Source organism: Lissotriton helveticus, chromosome 11, assembly GCF_964261635.1.
Source record: "Lissotriton helveticus chromosome 11, aLisHel1.1, whole genome shotgun sequence".
NCBI lineage: Eukaryota > Metazoa > Chordata > Amphibia > Caudata > Salamandridae > Lissotriton > Lissotriton helveticus.
The window spans coordinates 145,151,181-145,169,292 of record NC_136072.1 but is presented as its reverse complement, the minus strand read 5'-3'; the positions used below and the strand labels follow the sequence as shown (position 1 = coordinate 145,169,292).

The window sequence follows — 18,112 nt, the reverse complement described above, 5'->3', positions numbered from 1 at the left end:
TGATACCATTAATTCCATACTTTCTTCTAAGAGTCACTTTCTGAACTTGAAAAGGGTTGTTTATTGGTCAAATTTAATGTATATTGTTGGATTGGTGACATGAAAACTCGCGTGTCGCCGTGCCTGAGCAAACAACGGCAGATTTGTCTGTCAAAGTGTCTTACGTGACAAAAAGAACAGGTATTACCATTTATACACGTTCGTGAGATTGCAGTGTCGCAGCTAATAACTGGCCGTGCCCAGTTTTAAATCGCCAAAGAAAATATGTTGCAATCTGTTTACAAGATAGAAATGGCAGGAAGCATGACACTTCTGAAACCCGTAACTCGCAGGCGCGTCTTCGTAAAACCACTACCCTTCGAACAGATGTCAGATACTAAGGATGTCCGCCTCCAGATCATATTCCTGCTGCCAAGTCTCGCGAGCCTCCCGTCAGAAACTGTTGCTATTAATGTCCGTACGCTCCAATTTACACGCGGAAAGAGCCGGACACGCGCCCCATCTGCAGAAATAAAGCAAGTTGACAGTTTAAAAGTGCACATTACTATACTGGGTAAGTGCGAATCTTTTTTTCCCCCCTTCGTTCCCCTCTGTAGATCATACGTGTAAATTACGTGGCCGAGAATGCTTGTTTGTTTCATCAGGACTCGGTAATAGTGGTTTTCGGACACTTGCCGCTGGTCACAAATGACCCACAGAGAAAAGAAGAGAAACGTGTTTTCTGAAAGAGGTTATTTTCAGGGAGCACAGGAACACGAGCTGGTTTCATTAGAATGTGGACAAGGAAAAATAATGTTATTAGTAATGATCATAATAATACATTGTTTTACATAGCGCTTGGAACCGCACGTCTGACACTAAACGCTGTAATGAGGGGATCTGCTGTGTAAAAAAGACTCTGATGCAACTGTTTTGAGTGTTTCTGCCTTTTAATTCATCGATGCACCCTTAGTAGAAAATAAATAAACGTTATTGTACATTGTGACCCTTCCACAAACCCAGATTTGATTGTCTGGGAACTGAATTAACGGCATATTCAATCGTTTACTCTCTTAATTATTGTAGTTAGCACATGGTCTGCTATAGATCTATATAACCACAAGGAAATTTCTCTCCAGTACTTCTGATATCACGTGAAATATGGATTTTAATTGTGCACTCGCCTCTGCACGTGCACCCGGCTGTCATATATAGGTCTGGAGAAAGTGTAATGAAAATACGTGTTGCCTTTTTAAGTCTGCTATAAAACCGAAACACTAGTGTATTCGAATATTTAAATAATGTAGGACATGCAGAGAGGCATTGATAAAAAGCACTTGCAAACGCACAAATGTCTACGAATATAAGACTGTTTATAATGAATACACTTTTGCCTTTTAATAGTAGCGCTTCATTATGATAATTCCATGCACGTTAGACTGCACCTACTGCATAGCCAGAGAAAAGATGTCATCTTAAGAGATAGCGTGGTGGTCCCCCAAGGGGTAGTCTGTGACACGCTGTGGCGTACACCGTCTCGCGCTTTACCCTGCGAATTCACTCTGCTCTCTGGGTTTTCCATCTCAGGGAACTTGGAGAATTAGGTACTGTGGCGCAGTCACTCAGCTGTACCAACAGATACATCAGCGCTGCTTCTGGGGAGAGCGAAACGCTGCTTGTTAACAAAGAATTGTCTGTGCTCAGTGACAGAATATTGTTTACTACTGAGCAGCACGAGCACAACCCTTGATAAATATATTTAGCAGCAACAAGCTTAAAGCTACGAGAAAAAACCCTGCTTTTGTTGAACTGCATTTGGAATGAGCCCCACCATGCAGCTGTGCACATTCGTGGATATGCCAAGATGCCTCAAATACGGAATAGAGATCACAATTACATCTGCTGACTATTACTGTCAAGACGCCATTTTATTGTGGAGAAATCGGGATGTTCGCCATTAGCCTGTACATATTTTTAATGACAAATTTAAAATGATGTCATCATGGGCATTTCATGAGTGCTCTGGCTAGACTTAGACCACTCAAATGGACCGGGTGGACCCCTTAAAGTGGCATACGGTGGTTAATTATGTCACAATATCCCAAGATCCCTAGCCAACAACATAATAAATATTCCAGAACTCGTATTGTCGGATTTAATAGTAAAACAGGACTAGGTAATGCCCTTCCTTGTCTTCACTGAATAGCCACTTTAAAGGTTCATCAAGACTAAAAAAAAAACACATTTTGGATTTCACAATGTGTCGTAATTAATATCACCAAATACTGAAAAATATGAAAACTATTTTTTATTGCTATCGGGCATTATATAGAAAAAGGCTCATTAGTCAAGGAAGATAAAGTAACCTAAAATATACTTCAAAGAGAGACAATATTTTTGACAGTGAAGACATACCTTAAATACAAATAGAAAACAAATAGAACTTAAAGAGCCACTCTTTATGGTATGTGTGTGTAAACATATAGTGACAATGACACACAACAGGTATTGGCAATGCCAGTAGGTCTGGCTTTAAAGAAATATTATATGGTAATTGAAGCATTTAAAGTATATATGATGGGAATGGATATGCATTTTTGTGGAAGCAAAGAACTGTAGAATAATATTGGTGTAGGTTAAAAGGTCAGGTCACATTTGCACAGCCAACCCAGACCTAAAGATCCATGTAGGTTATTGACTGCCCCCGCATCTGTGCTGCTGCCAGAGAAACCCCCCCACCATAAATCATATAGTTATCTAAGACACTTTAATAGCATTACAATGTAAGGTGTGCACCCCTGAAAGTTCAAGCCCAATCAGCTTGATTAATAAACAAAATGATCACAGCTGTGTGGAGGGAAAACACTTTTTTTAGTGAAAGCACACAACTTTTGCCCGGTCAAGGCACATAGTCCTGGCTCCCAACATGTGGCAGATTTAACGCCCCGCTCATATAAAGCATCAATACATAATCATATAAAAAAACAGTTAAAACATTATAGATAGATAGATAGATATCCTTTATTGTTTGATTATTTAAAATCTTACATGAAACAAATTCAAACAGTAAACCATTATATACAATTTGATTTTCAGCAATTCCTTAAAAGTCATTACAGTAAAATGTAAGTAAAGTAAATGAATAAGAATTAAAAAAGAGAAAGAATATAGCAGTTTTTAGTTCGCTGTTTCTTGAACCTCTAATTTTTTCCAGACTTCGGGTAAAAATGTTACCAACGCAGAATTCATAAATATAACATCTGAATAAAGACATAGAATCAATGCCTGTCTACATGTTCTTACCCCTCTTTCGTTAAATAATCTCTTTAGTACAGTTACTCTTTCATTTCTCATTTCAGAACAGAGACACAATAGGTGGATAATGTTCTCCTCCCCAGATTTACACAGCCTACATATAGTATCCTTTTCATATTTTCTCCACGGTGGTAATTGGCATAGTCCCGTCAATATACGAAATCGTGCTTTAATAAAGATTTATTTGTTATTTTGTGACCATGGCGTGTTCAAGTATTGCTGTGCCGTCTTTTTTGAGAAAGCATTAATTATAGGCCATGCATGTTTTCTTTTTTCAAAAGTTGCTTTATCACTTATGATTTTCTTAAATGACTCCTGAGTTATGGAAGAATCCCAAAATGACCTAACCTCAAATTCTTCCAGAGCCACATCCAGATATTTCCAGGCAGATGATTTAGTATTGCCACTAATTTCTTTCCAGATTAACTGGGATATTAGATTAAAACATTGAAAATCATTCCCATGGTCCTTAGCATGAGACAATTAATTCACAATCCATTATCAGATAGAGAATACAAACAACCTTACAGAGCATACATATTTATCATCATTAAACTTCCAAGGATGCAATCTTTGTTCAATCCCTGGGCAACTATACAGCCTGCAATCTTATATTCTGGTCTTTTTCCTTTTATTCATATAAAGTGCAACAGTGCATCCATCTTAGATCACAAGCCTTTGTACCTGTGTGCTTGGCTGGCCAAATCAATGGCTTCCCATATCAGTTCTGAGATCCATTTACTACCTTTGATCAGTGTTTTAAATGGGACGGTACTGTCCAGTACGGAGTACCTGCACTTTTTAATTTTCCGAGGGAGAGTACTGGCACTTCTAAAAAAAAAAAATGCTATACTTTTAATTGGAGAGTACCAGCACTTCTCAGAAACAAGCAGGTACTCTGGTGCAGAATACCTGCACTTCTATATTTCCGTTTCAGGCACTGCCTTTGATATTAATGGCATTTCTACTAAATTCTACAGCAGTTTAAATAATCTGCAGAAAGATTACAAAAAAAAGCAACTCTTTCAACTAATCATTACAAACGTAGTGTGCCTTGAACGTTCATGCCTTTCTTTTTCTGAGCAAACCGCACTGCAAGGAAAAACATCTTAGACTGAAAACTATAATAAGGTGAGCAAAAGAAGGATGGATTTAACCAAGGTCTCTTGACTGGGGGTGAATGTTTGATTTGCTCTGCATTCCGTCCATCATCTGTGTGTCTTTTGCTTTCCTTTTTTTGAGCAAACCCAACTGCAAGCAAAAACATCTTACACTGAAAACTATGCACAGGAAAATGTCAATTTTGAGGTTGCTTAGCGTTTCTTGGTATTTCCCAAATCCTAAAATGGATCCATTTCCTTCTAGGGTTAGTGTAGATAGGGCAAAATAATAAGTGAGCCTGATTTTCTTTGGAATGTAAATTAAACAAAGTACAGTTTATATCCACCAAGTCACTATTGTCAATTATCCACCTCGATGTATACTCCCTAATTCGAAGCGTGTCATAGCGGAACTTCAAATATAGTGATTTGGCCAATTTGGGGTTGAACATCATCCCAAAAACATAAAAAATGTCAATAGGCTTAAAAATTAAACATTGATGTAGGTCACAAAGTCCCCGTAGATCTGCTTTAACTGCCTTTTCGAGTGTGCTGTCAAATCTTGGGGAGGACTCCAAAAAAAGCCCAGACCCAATCGAGCACAGCAGGACTCAACATGTCGGGTCCAAGTAAAGCTAAACGATTCATCTAGCTTCAAAGATCCATTACCAACTCCTTATAACAGTTAAGTTTCTGTGCGGTCCATAATCTCACCTAGAATACTAAGAGTCTCAGGGACAGTAAGTGCTAGAGTCTATTGAGGTCAGTATCTTGCTACAAGAGGGTAAGAGGAGTCCTAGTAGGGATCCGTCATCCTAATGGACCCCTAAGTGATTTATACCCTCCATAAATAAATATTACACTTTAGGATAATATTCAGTTTGATGACAGATGGAATAAGTCATTTTGAAATTCTAATGCTTTCAGAGAAATCTTAAAAACGGTTATTTGCTGATAGCTATTCTCTTTTGCAGGGTTAAAAATGTTCTTTCTGAAGACCCTCCTAACAGGGTAATGGATTGTTAGAAATGGGGTTTCTGGTTGGCTACGGTATGCACCTCCTCAGGCAGAACTCAGCACTCTAGTCAGGGTAAGGGAGTTACACATGAGATAACTCCTGCTCATCCCTTTGGCAGTTTGGCAGGGGAGTCAGGCTTATCCCAGAGGCAATGTGTAAAGCGTATGCCCAACACTCACACACCAGTGAAACATAAGGCACACAACAAAATGAGACTCCACACAAGGTTATATAAAAATATCCTTTGTATTAAACATAAAACACATTAGACCATAGTCACAGAAATCACTTCACCAACAAGGCGATTGTCAGGAAATCACATAAATCATAGATTTACCAGTAGTGCACTAAAGTAAATACTTATAAGTTTCACAAGTCATCAAACATTATGAAAGCACCCCTTTACATTCTGCCTGTACATAACATGCAGTATCTGAACACACTACTTATTATAGTGTTACTGTCAGGCATAAACCTTGCACATAAATTGTTTGTGTAAATATGAGCGTTGTCAATCAGGCAAACATAACATCACCTCCAGTGTACTGAACCAGTACACATACCTTGCACGTAAATCACTTTGTACAATGCTTATAGCACATACATTATAAGCTGAGGACATAAAACGGCTATAGTTTCTTTACACATACATCACCAGATATCACTATTACTACTGTGACTCTATAGTGTGCAGCTCCCCTGCCCCTCTACAACGTTTTATGGGGTAATCCCACCTGGACCTCTAGGGCACCAGAACTCATGTGTGCATTCTTGGGGGATTACAGCATTATTCCTTGTGCTCCTCCCAATGGCAGAAAATTCCTGATTGGAGTCCCCGTCCCAGGCTCACTCCGTATCAGAGACAATGCATCCCAAGTGAGTGGCAGCTGCCCACTCTGTGGTGCAGCGGGCGACACAAATGCGACAGTGGGCCGGACACTCTGCTCAGGCTTATGGGGCCAGCCGTGCCCTTGTAATGCCAGTAATACCAGGGCAATATTTTACTCATAAACAAAAATGCCCCCATCAGCAGGGAGACCTCACGGGGTTCTCTGCAAACAGAACTCATCAAACATGCAGTGCAGCTACCGTCACCTGGTGCTTGTCATCCCTCAGCGTCTGAGGATATCAGTGGTGGAAATCTCCTCTGGCCTCAAGCAGTCGCTCCAGCAGCCCGCAGGCTACAGGTCGCATACCTGGTGCGGCTGCCATATTCAGGCTCCACTTTCCTCAGGGAGCATCCCGCTGTAGTCGGCCTTCACAGATTAGGCAGGGCTGTGATGTGCACTCGTCCTCCGGCCGCTTCTTTAGCTGGGCCGCATGGTTGTTAGGCAATGCCTGGACTTCTGTGGCACGTGCTTCCCTGGTGACCGCCTGCCCTAGCCTTTCCCAGATCTCTTGTAATACAGCACAGAGGGACTGAGCCTCAAACTCAGGCCCATGGCGGTGCAGCAGGCCCCACCCACGGTGTTTAGGTTTCCAGGTAGCACACATAGGGTCACAGACGGAGGCGTTTTGCAGCAACACTAAGCCCAAAGAATTTCTCTACTCTACCTGAACTTCCAGTATGCACAGGAAGTTTCAGTAATCATAAAACAGCACAAACACTTTCTAAAACAAAGTGGAAGCACCAGGACTCTTGAGAAATAGAGCACACTCACCACAACTTTCCCAAAGCAAAGGTAAAGCATGCAGAAGGAAGACATTGATGTCTTTGAGTCTTCCACAACAGGAGGCCAGTACACACAATCCCTTGGAGATTTTCCTTCACAAGCAGGATACCACAGCAGGGCAAAAAAAGTCACCATTGACAGAAGAAGCAACAGGAGGCCAACCCACCTTTCACTCAGAAAAGGCAATGCTCCTCACACGGTCAATCGCTCTTCTTCTTGGCAGAATCCTCTTGTTTCTTGAAGTAATCTAATGTCCTGGGGTTTTAGGTCCCATACTTCATACTTATACCACATTCTGGTATTGTTCTCTTTGCTGTAAAGGTCTCTGAACCCAGTGCAAACCAGTCCTGTCGTCCCTGGTGCAGCATGACCACAGGGGGCGGAAACATTATTGTGAAAAAAGAGACGTAGTCTAATCAGGTCCCAGTAAAACTCCTCCCATCACCCTAAATGCAGACTAGGTCTACTCAGCCACGCGATGAGTCACCCAGGCAATGCAGGGCACACCTAAAGCCCCCTAGTGACTTTCTAGAGTGTATGCACATCCCCTGCTCCTGTCACTCAAAGACCAGATGCTGAAAACACAAACAGCCAGAGGCACACAGAATGGTAGAGAAAGACAATGCCCACTTTCTAAACGTGGCCTTTTCAAACACAGAATTTAAAAACTACCTTTACCAAAAGATGGCTTAATACATTCTGAGTTCATAGAGCCTAAACACCATGTTTGCATCTTGTCCCTATGGGCAGCTACACCTGTAAAATTTTACAATGCAGCCCTAGCCTTTCAATAATGAAAAACGAAATACACAATATTTCACTATCAGGACATGTCACACACAAACCAGTGCATGTCCTACCTTCCACATACACTGCAACATGCCCATGGGGGTACCTTGGGCATACCTTAGGGATGCCTTACATGTCATGAAAGGGAAGGTTTGGGCCTGGCAAGTGGGTGCACTTCCCATGACAACATGGTAGTCTACAACTGTGTGCACGGACGCTACAGTGATAGGCCTGAGACACATTTACAGGGCTACTCATGTGGGTGGCACAACCAGAGAAGCAAGCCCACTAGTAGCATTTGATTTACGGACCCTGGCACACACTGTACACTTTATTAGGGACTTACCAGTAAACCACATATGCCAATCATGGATAATGAATCATACCAGAATTTATACAAAGCGCTTAAGCACTTTTTTCACAGATCAGCAGTGTTAAAGTGCCCAGAACCCTATAGCCAACTAAAACAGGGTCCGAAAAATAGGAGGCAAAAGGCAAAATGTTTGGGGATAAAGCTATCAAATGGGCCAGGTATAACATGGATGCAATTTGAATTTTGTAATATTTTCAATGATTGCACATAGGACTAAGAAAGTGAAATGTGTGCAAGCGTATGCAAGAAAGTTGTGATATGGTGATTTGTGCATTCATTAGCATCAACTTTAATGCAGGTTTGCTTTGAGGGACACTGGCAAAAGATTCAATCAATGCATAACGGGTGTTACTTGTTGGATGAGCCGCCATTGATTCAAATCAAAAACAACAAGACTGAGATATTGATTGTGGATGCCAGTGTCAATCTCTTCCGCCTATCACTTTGGCCACAAGAGGTGGGCAAGTACCTGACTCCAGCTACATGTCAAAAACCTTTGGCTTTACATATCACAAGTATTTCTTTCCTTTCACTGTTATCCTTTCTAACCAATGATTGATTTGAGGCAGTTTTCTACAGTCACTGTTTATTGAAAGTGTCTTTCGTGTTATAGAACAGTTCAAAATAGTATTACTCTGCACAGTCATGCTGCTAAAGCACTGCTGCATTTGACATTTAAGTGCAAAGTAGGTAAATTAGATGAATTAGCCAAAATCTTGCCCTCATTGTGAAAATTCAACCATGCTTTATGGAACCTCATCCTTAGTTGAGTTTTCGAGAAGAGACATATAGCACTTTTGAGGGGCTGAACTGACCCTGCACTAATCCCAAACTGATTGCAGTCTCCCAATCTCCACTCTACAACCATTGCTATTGTTGTTGTCACAGTCAGTATACCATGCCTTAAGAGCACAACTTCTGCTGTTCGAGCATCTCTACATTTCTCTTTCACCTTGATGCCTCCTCCTAAATAATTCCAGTCCTGTTTCTTTCACTTTAACCAATGCTGGGAGCATTCAGAAATTCTTCATGCTAATGAAAGCCTAATCATATAATCATTCATTTGATTAGCCTTTACTAGGTGGTGTTTCATATCCTGCCAGCACTGCTCAATTACATGGGTGCATTACAACAGGCCTTTAGTTGATACTTTTTGTAGTTTCACTAGATACCAAAGAGGCAGTTCTATAGGACCTTACTATTCAGTGTCCTGGCTAGCAACATCACTGAATTTCAAGTGTGCAGTACAACAATGCTACTATTAGGTGATGTGTTTCAGCTTTTAATCGTTCATTCAGTAAGTGAGGTAAGTACTAGAGATTTGTAACTAGATTTATTTTATTATATATTTTATATTTAGGATAAGTAGGTGTTAACAAGGAATCTAGGAGGAGGTGTACTAAGACATTTAGTGGGCACAGTCAATCTACTTCACAAAATCACTGGGATTGGGACCGCTGAATTGCTTTTCAATATGTACTACACCCAGTTCGCATTAATGTTAGTGGTTGCCAAATTGCAAAATGGGTTTAGAAATTCATAATGAAGTGCAATTTGAAAAGATGTAGTTAGGGCGCTCCTTATGGATTGGGATTTGAAGTTCAATGTATCAATGGTTTGTGCCCACAATTTTGATAGAAACCATTAAAAATTTAACAATTCCTCAAAAGAAGTATTAACCTATTTTCAAAGTGGAAGGTGTTTCCATTGGCCCTCTTCTTGTGAAATACATTTGTGCTGGAGCTGCACGTGTGCCAAATCTATCTCAAGGGGCATTCCCTCATTTGTGACTCCATGAAAATGAGGACAAATTTGTGTGTGTGCCCACACCATATTGTAAATGTACAGGAATTTTTTTATATAGCGCAAATCACCAAGCGGTTTCTAAGCGCTTGCTTAGGGAACCCGTCCTGCTATTCCCCTGTGAGATAACCCCGGCAGGGTATCCACAAGGTGAAAGCCAAGCATCCCGCCGCAAGGGGCCGTTGTGGAGATTAAGCAAGCTATTGCCCAGAGTCGCAGAGTGTGAACCCGTGAATTGAGTAGGCACCGGAGCGAGAATTGTCGAGTCCATGGACATTTTAGGACTCAAGACCCTGCCGAGCCGGGAATTGAACCCTGGTCCCGGGCTGACCTCTGCTTCCAGGTCTGCCTCCTCTAACCAGTGAGCCACACTTCTCCACTATTCCAAATTCCAAATTATTATTATTATTATTTTAATTCTACATATCGAACAGACAAATTCACCGAACCACTTCCCCCTTATAAATGTAGGCTCTGGTGCAAGGAGACCATGAGTAAGTGCACTGATTGTGTACCATAACGAGGTGGCACACAGTCAGTGGCAGCCCCTCACACCAAGGGCAACCCTTCAAGGGCAAAGGTTGTCCCATGGACCTACCAGATGAAAATGTTCTCCACCAGGTTTGACACAAATTTGCTGACGTCCTTGGGGTAGTACTTTAACTGTAAAAGGGCACACTGACCAAGTTTGCTTCTGGTACATCCCTTTACAGTTGGTGCAGACCAGAGTAGTGCACCCTATCCAAAAAAGCAGTAAAACCGTTAAACCACTTAAAAAAAATAAAACAGATCTTGGAGCCTCCATTCTCTCCAACCTTTGCCCGATATAGTTATTACCCATCCTTATTAAAATCACAGAAAGACTGGTCAAAAGATAGCTTACCGATTTTCTTGAGAACTCCAGGATATTAAACCTCTACCAATCCGGCTTTTGCCCTAAGCACTCAACTGAATCTGCACTACTGGAACCAGTGGATACATTGAAATTAACTCTTGATAAAGAAAAAAATGTGATCCTGATCTTATTAGATTTGTCAGCCACATTTGACACTATTTCACATGACATTCCTTTATCCCAAATGAAAAATTAAATTGCGGTATATCCTACACGCCTTGGCCTGGTTAAAATCTTTTCTCACCAACCTCAGACAAGCAGTGACCTTAGGATCATTTCATTCAACTGAACACCCCATCACTTCAGGTGTTCCACATGGCTCTTCTCTCAACCCTCTCTTATTTAATATTTACATGGTCCCACTAATTTCATGAATATCTTCCTTCAACGTTGAAATAACATCATACGCAGACGACACACAACTGATCCTTGCTTCAGACAAAGACTCTAATGAAGCAGAGCTTAACTTTAAGCAATGTCTAACAGAGGTCATCCATTGGATGAGCCTCAACCATCTCAAATGCAACACTGACAAAACGATATGATAATTCCAATAGGGAACAATAATTCTTTTAAGCCGATCTAATGGTGGCCAAAAGACGCGCCTTCTCCACCCAACACAGTAGAAGTGGCTAAGAACCTGGGGTAAAATTTGATGCCTTTCTTTCATTTCTGCCACAAGCACTTGCAGTGGCTGGGATGTGCTTTAACTTCATCAAAACTCTCAAAAATGTTTTTATTACTTTCCCTAATCTACAAAGAGGACAATTGCAGTGTCATGTATGCTGTCTATATTTTGTGTACTGCAACTGCCTATTTGCAGAAGTCAATAAAAAAGTAGTAAAAAAGCTACAGGTTATGCAACATGCAGAAGCCCGTTTGGTGCTAAAACTGCCCTGTCGTTCATCTGCTTTGCGGGCCCTTAAAGCCCTTACTTTGGCTGACTAGCCATAAGTAATCCTATTTAATGTCATGTTAATAATAATCCACATTTGTAAAGCGTGAACAATCACCTGTAAGGGTCTCCAGACGCTGTCGGCCATTGGGAAGATTAAGCAAGCTATTGCCCAGAGTCACATGGTGCTGGGCTAATCTGCCGCCGGTGACGGGGATCGAACCGTGATCCCCAGATACCAGGGTCAGTCGCCCTGGCCGCGGCGCCACACCTCTCCCCCTCACTTACAGAGCCTTTAGAGACTTGGGACCCACATTGTTAAGGACTAGATTCACTCCTTACACCACTGCTAGGACACTTAGATTCTCCACAGCAAACCTTCTTAAACCTCCTGCCTTTAGGTTCAAAAGCAAAGGAGGAAAATCCATTGCAGTTTTAGGAACCAGAGCATGGTACCTCATGCCTACACAACTATGGCTGATGGAATCAGGAACCCAATTCAGGAAAACCTTGAAGACTTGGATCTTTTGGTCCACTGATGCATTCTGTTCTTCACTTATATAAACTGAGATGCATTACATGTCTACTTGACTCTCGCTGCTCTCTTCCATGCTGCGCCAGGATGCTCAATTCAGAGTATAGGTTGCGCTCTACAAATATTCAAATCAAATCAAAAAGACCCAAGATTTTGTCTACATTGTTTGACTACCTCTTGGGTTTCTCATAAGCTTAACTATGCTACCTATAGAAAAGTAAATACACTGATCCAGAAATTCAATATTTTAGAATGATCATATGGATATAGGCATAGATCCTGAGGCACTGATTCATGAAGGTATTAATGTGACGCGAGGTAGTATTACAGAGGTAATACTTTACGGCCTCTTATTTAGACAAAAGTAAGATTAATGACTCAAAAATCATCATTTTACATGATTTGGAACGTGCACTTGCATTGAGATAGGCATACATTTAGGGGCAAATTGAAAAAGCATTAATGAGAGGTGAAGTAGAACTATAAAGGCATTACTTCAAATGCTCATAAATACTCATAGAAAGCGCAAATATTCAAGCATTTATAATGTTTGCATGATATAAAATGTTTACTCACATGGATATAGGCATACTCTTGGTAGCCTATTCAAAATGGTATTAATGATACATGAAGTACTACAGGGGTACTGCTTCACATACCTATAGACACGTTTGTGAATTCTCCTGAAATGGCCAACTGCCCATTAGTAAAAATACAAAGTGAGCACAATACTTTCTGTTTGTACTAATCGCATCTGACAAGTGACTGGGCACTCCCATTCCATTGCCTTTTCAGGGTTTTGGGGCCAATTCACTTAGACATTTAAAAGTACCTTAAGTAATACTACAAGAGTACTATTTTGCATACTCAAAAATGAGTTTGTGAATAGGCTCCATGAATCTATTTTATTTCAACAAAGCCAGAAACAAATTACCATTTTAGTCTGAGTCCAATAATTTATTACTGCACATTTTCTTTCTTTGTGCTGGGTTTATGATTTTGTTATTCTTCAAATTTGCTTTGAGCTACATTTAGGACACAAACCATGCATTTTCACTTTATGACCACAACCCAGAAACACAGGCAAGCAAATATATTCACAGGAGAAGATATTAAATCTAAATATTGTTTAAAACAAATTAAAATATACTAAAAGAGAAGTATCACCTTGCATTTGTGATTAATTATTTATTCTGCATATGCATAGTATCACAATTCGTCAGAATCTCTTCTTGATAATGAGGAAGGGGTGTATTGCTTTTATTTTTCAATGCACATGTAGTTGGCGAATTGGGAAAATTTCAGTTTCATATAGTAAGTAGAGTTTCTCTTTTTTGCAAAAAATCATGCATTACACATTGGTGCTGATTCCTAGTTTCTTCCAGGTTAATAAGGTAAGGGGTAGGATAAGGGTTATTGTTAGAGGTGGTGCCTAATTTCATCCCTCTAAGACTCCATGGAGAAAGAAAACGTTTGCTTATTGTGTATGCACTTATTACACTTTCCTTTGCTAAATGAAGACACAGGGGCATATTTACAAGTGAATGACGGAGAGGGGCGTTTAGCACAAAATGCTAATGCCACGCTCCCCATTCTGAAAACGCAGAGATGAGCCGGATGTAATCCCTTTTTTTCCCCTAGCGCTGCCACTAAAGTAAGCTACCTAGCGCCAAACCAGGCACCCTTGTACCATGTGAGAATGATTGTTTATGTGCAGGAAGGTGTCCCTTCCTGCACATAAACAATCACAAATGGTGATTTGAAACTTCTATGTGTGCTGCATTAAAGTTGCAAATTGTAATTTTTTAATGATTGTTTATGTGCAGGAAGAGACACCTTCCTGCTCATAAACAAAATTCATGGCATTTTGCTCTCTCTACGTTTGCTGCCCAATGCAGCACACATAGAAAAAGCAAAAACGAGAAGCAATAAAGCATTTCTCCTCGTTTCGCCATGTTAAGATCACGTTTTCCCTGTTCTTAATTTTGGCACTGCCTCCTATTTGCCCACCCTTGTAAATAGGGGGCAGCATCAAAATCAATGGGTGTTGTGGTAGAACGCCCTCTGCAACACCCATTGACCACCCCTTTCACGCTAAGTATAGCTTTAAAGAGTTACTTAATTAGAAGACGGCTTTAAGCCTCGTTAGGAGGCTTAACGCCGCCTTGTAAATAAGGCAAATCCCCTGTTGCTAGAGGAACATCGTTAAAAGTGATGTTCCTGTGGCGATAGGAGCTTGTAAATATGCCACAAAGTTTGGAAGTTAAATGTATTTTCCATTCCTCTGTGGTTGTGCCAGCCCTCCATGTGGGTGTCAAACCTCCTTGCCCCGTCTCCAAAGGAAAAACATTTCACAATGTTGTCCATGGATTTTCAGGGATGTTAGAGGTTATCAAGTGACAACACATAATGAAAGACAGAGCAACATTTTCTGCTCAAACCCTCAAGGAAAGGTTCGTGACCATTCACATGCTGTCTCTCCCATCAATAGTTTGCAAATGTAATGATTCAAAATATAAATAAGGCCATCAAGCACATTTTGTGGAATTCATGTTCTTAAAAAACTGCTGACCAAAATGATATATGCTGAATAAGGTTCCTCCTCTGAAGGAAGATGCATTTGAATCTTTTCAGTGGTTTGCCGTAGAACACAGCAAATAATTCCCATGGGTCCCATGTGCAATACTGCATTGCATTGGGCACTGGACCAATGTGAGCAAAACTTTTCCACGTAAGTCTCTAGCACAGTGATATTCAAATATGGCACCCCCTGACCCTAACATGCAGGCCCCGGAAGAACAGCAGGTTTACAAAACACTAATATTCATAAATGTATCAAATAAAGGGCAATCATGTATTTTACAGTAAATGTAAATGTAGAGGTACTTGTATAGCGCACGACAATCTGGAGGCCTCTCGGCGCTTGTACGAATACCGCTGAGGAACACTTCCTGGCCTTTCCCTGTGAAGTGCCCACTCCTGGGTACCCCTAAGGTGAAGCCAGTCATCCTAGCGTTTTTGGGGCCATTGTGGAGATTAAGCAAGCTATTGCCCAGAGTTGCAGAGTGGGTCTCATGATTAGAATAGGCACTGAGGTGAGAATTATCAGGTCCATGGAAATTGAGCCCAAGACACACTGAGGTGGAAATTGAACCCTGGTCCCGGGCCAGACTTCTGCATCAGGGTCTGCTGCTCTTAACCATTGAGCCACACTTCTCCACAGTCAAACTGGAGCACAGTAGGTGTCCTGCACCACTTAACTTTGGTAATACTTTAATTTTTAAAGACATCTTGCAACAAATGGTAAAAATCCATTCAAAATTAAAAACATAACAGCATTTCATTAACATGCAGAAACGTTTCACCTTATTACGCCAGATTATACGTTACTGTGAAATTCTTTTTTTTAAAGAGACAGTTAGAAACATTCATGCCTCTGGTCACTCTGCCAACAATGCCAATAGTAAACTAAGAGGCATGCTAATTGTTATGAGCACCCTCTGTCTATCCTGGGATACTGTTATACATGGGCAACATTATAGTTTGTTGAATGAAACATAAGAAGGATTTGTTTGACCCACATCCTGAAGTCATGTATCTCGAGGTCTTCTTCTAAGTGAAAATGAAGAAAAAGGGAGGCAAAGTAAAATTAAAACAGATTCCTATGATTACACAATTTGATCAAGTGGGAAAGCAGGGATTGAACCCAGGTGCAATTCAAACACTAGATGTACATGAGTCACTTCCCCTTTGCCCTCCTTACACCTCCCATGCCCTGACCGCCACACTGCTGGCATCAATCAATCAATCAATCAATCAGAGCATTTGTATAGCGCACTACTCACCCGGAGGGTCTCAAGGCGCTGGGGGGAGGGGGTCCGCTACTGCTCGAACAGCCAGGTCTTGAGCTGCTTCCTGAAGGCGAGGTGGTCCTGGGTGAGGCGGAGGTGGGTCGGAAGGGAGTTCCAAGTCTTGGCGGCCAGGTAGGAGAAGGACCTTCCTCCTGTGGTGGCTCTTCGGATGCGGGGGACGGCGGCGAGGGCGTGGCTGGTCGATCGAAGCTTGCGTTTGGGAGCGTAGAAGTTGAGATGGCTGTTGAGGTATCCTGGTCCTTGGTTGTGTAGGGCTTTGTGTGCGTGGGTGAGGAGCCGGAAGGTGATTCTCTTGTTGACCGGGAGCCAGTGCAGGTCTCTCAGGTGTCCGGAGATGTGGCTGCGGCGGGGGACGTCCAGGATGAGTCGTGCTGAGGTGTTCTGGATCCGCTGGAGTCTCTTCTGGAGTTTGGCGGTGGTTCCGGCGTAGAGGGAGTTGCCGTAGTCCAGACGGCTGGTGACGAGGGCCTGGGTGACCGTCTTCCTGGTCTCGGTGGGGATCCAACGGAAGATCTTACGTAGCATGCGCAGGATGTTGAAGCATGATGAGGAGACGGCGTTGACTTGTCTGGTCATGGAGAGGGAGGAGTCCAGGATGAAGCCCAGGTTGCGTGCGTGGTCTGTGGGTTTGGGTGCGCTGCCCTAGGGCAGGGGGCCACCAGGAGTCGTCCCAGGCGGAGGGTGAGGATCCCAGGATGAGGACTTCCGTCTTGTCCGAGTTCAGTTTCAGGCGGCTGTTCGACATCCATGTGGCAACGTCTGTCATCCCTTCGTGCAGGTTGGCTCTGGCGGTGGTGGGGTCGTTAGTGATCAATGCGACCCTCATCACACAACAGACCGAATTTTTTGGGCTCCTGGGAAAATGTTTGTGAGTATTCATGCTCTAACACAATTCTTGTAGAATTGTTAAATCGGGCTAAGTTATTAGCAATGCCAAAAATACCCTTTAGTATCCATCATATCAAATCCCCTATGACTACTTCACCAGGTGTTTAAAACACACACTCATACATAAAAATACACACACTTAAACATGTGCTTGTGTCCGTAGAGAACACATAATACATAACTGTGTGACATGGTTCAATATTGCCATCAAGGGGATCTGGTGACAACATAAATGACAAGGCAGAAGGCCAAGGGGTTTGTAAGTGCCACCAGTACTCCGGATGAAAATATAGGACCAAATTACAAATGGGACTCAATGTGTGTTTTTATGTCGCATGTTTCCTGACAAAGCTAATTTCATCTAATAGCAGACACCAACAGGTACTGATTGGAATGAGAATAGTTAGGCTTTATTCACATTTCTTTAATAAATTATTAATAAAATAAGGAGCAACAGTTAAAGTGAATAGATCTGTGTTCTGCAGCATATAGTACATATTTATGGATTTATCACACTCGCTGGATAATTTGCACATAACTTGCGTAATTTTATGATTTTGCCAAAAGTGTTGTCTTGAACTGAAAATGACACTTCCGGAGAATGTGCCGCATAATTTGAATTTTGCCACATAATTTTGCTAAACTTTAGAAATAATTTGGCCCTCAATGCCAGATACTCCAAACAGCTCTGACAATGATACAAATCTGGAGAGTTGTTTAAGGGCTGACATTAAAATGATGATATCTATGTTTCACAAGAAACCGTTATATATGTTTTGAATTTCATGGTTCCCTGTCGACACTGGTTTTCATACTAAAGCAATTTAAAAGGCACACACACACACACACAAACACACACACACACATGCATATTTATGGCTTTAATAACAATAGTGATCCTTTATTTCACAGAGTTCTTGTGCAATACCATGAGTACTTTAAATCTGTCCACCTCAATCATTTGTTTTTCTAGCAGC

General features: G+C 41.5%; 1 protein-coding gene across 5 annotated transcripts in view; it reads left to right on the top strand.

Moving 5' to 3' along the window:
- Window positions 1-426: 426 nt before the first annotated feature.
- The window catches only part of BCHE (butyrylcholinesterase), a 281,504-nt gene continuing 263,818 nt past the window's right edge, over window positions 427-18,112 (top strand). For all 5 annotated transcript variants that reach the window (XR_013602288.1, XR_013602289.1, XR_013602287.1 and 2 more), the window contains exon 1: window positions 427-553. The gene's annotated coding sequence lies outside the window, so the exon portion shown is untranslated. The remainder of the gene's footprint in view (window positions 554-18,112) is intronic.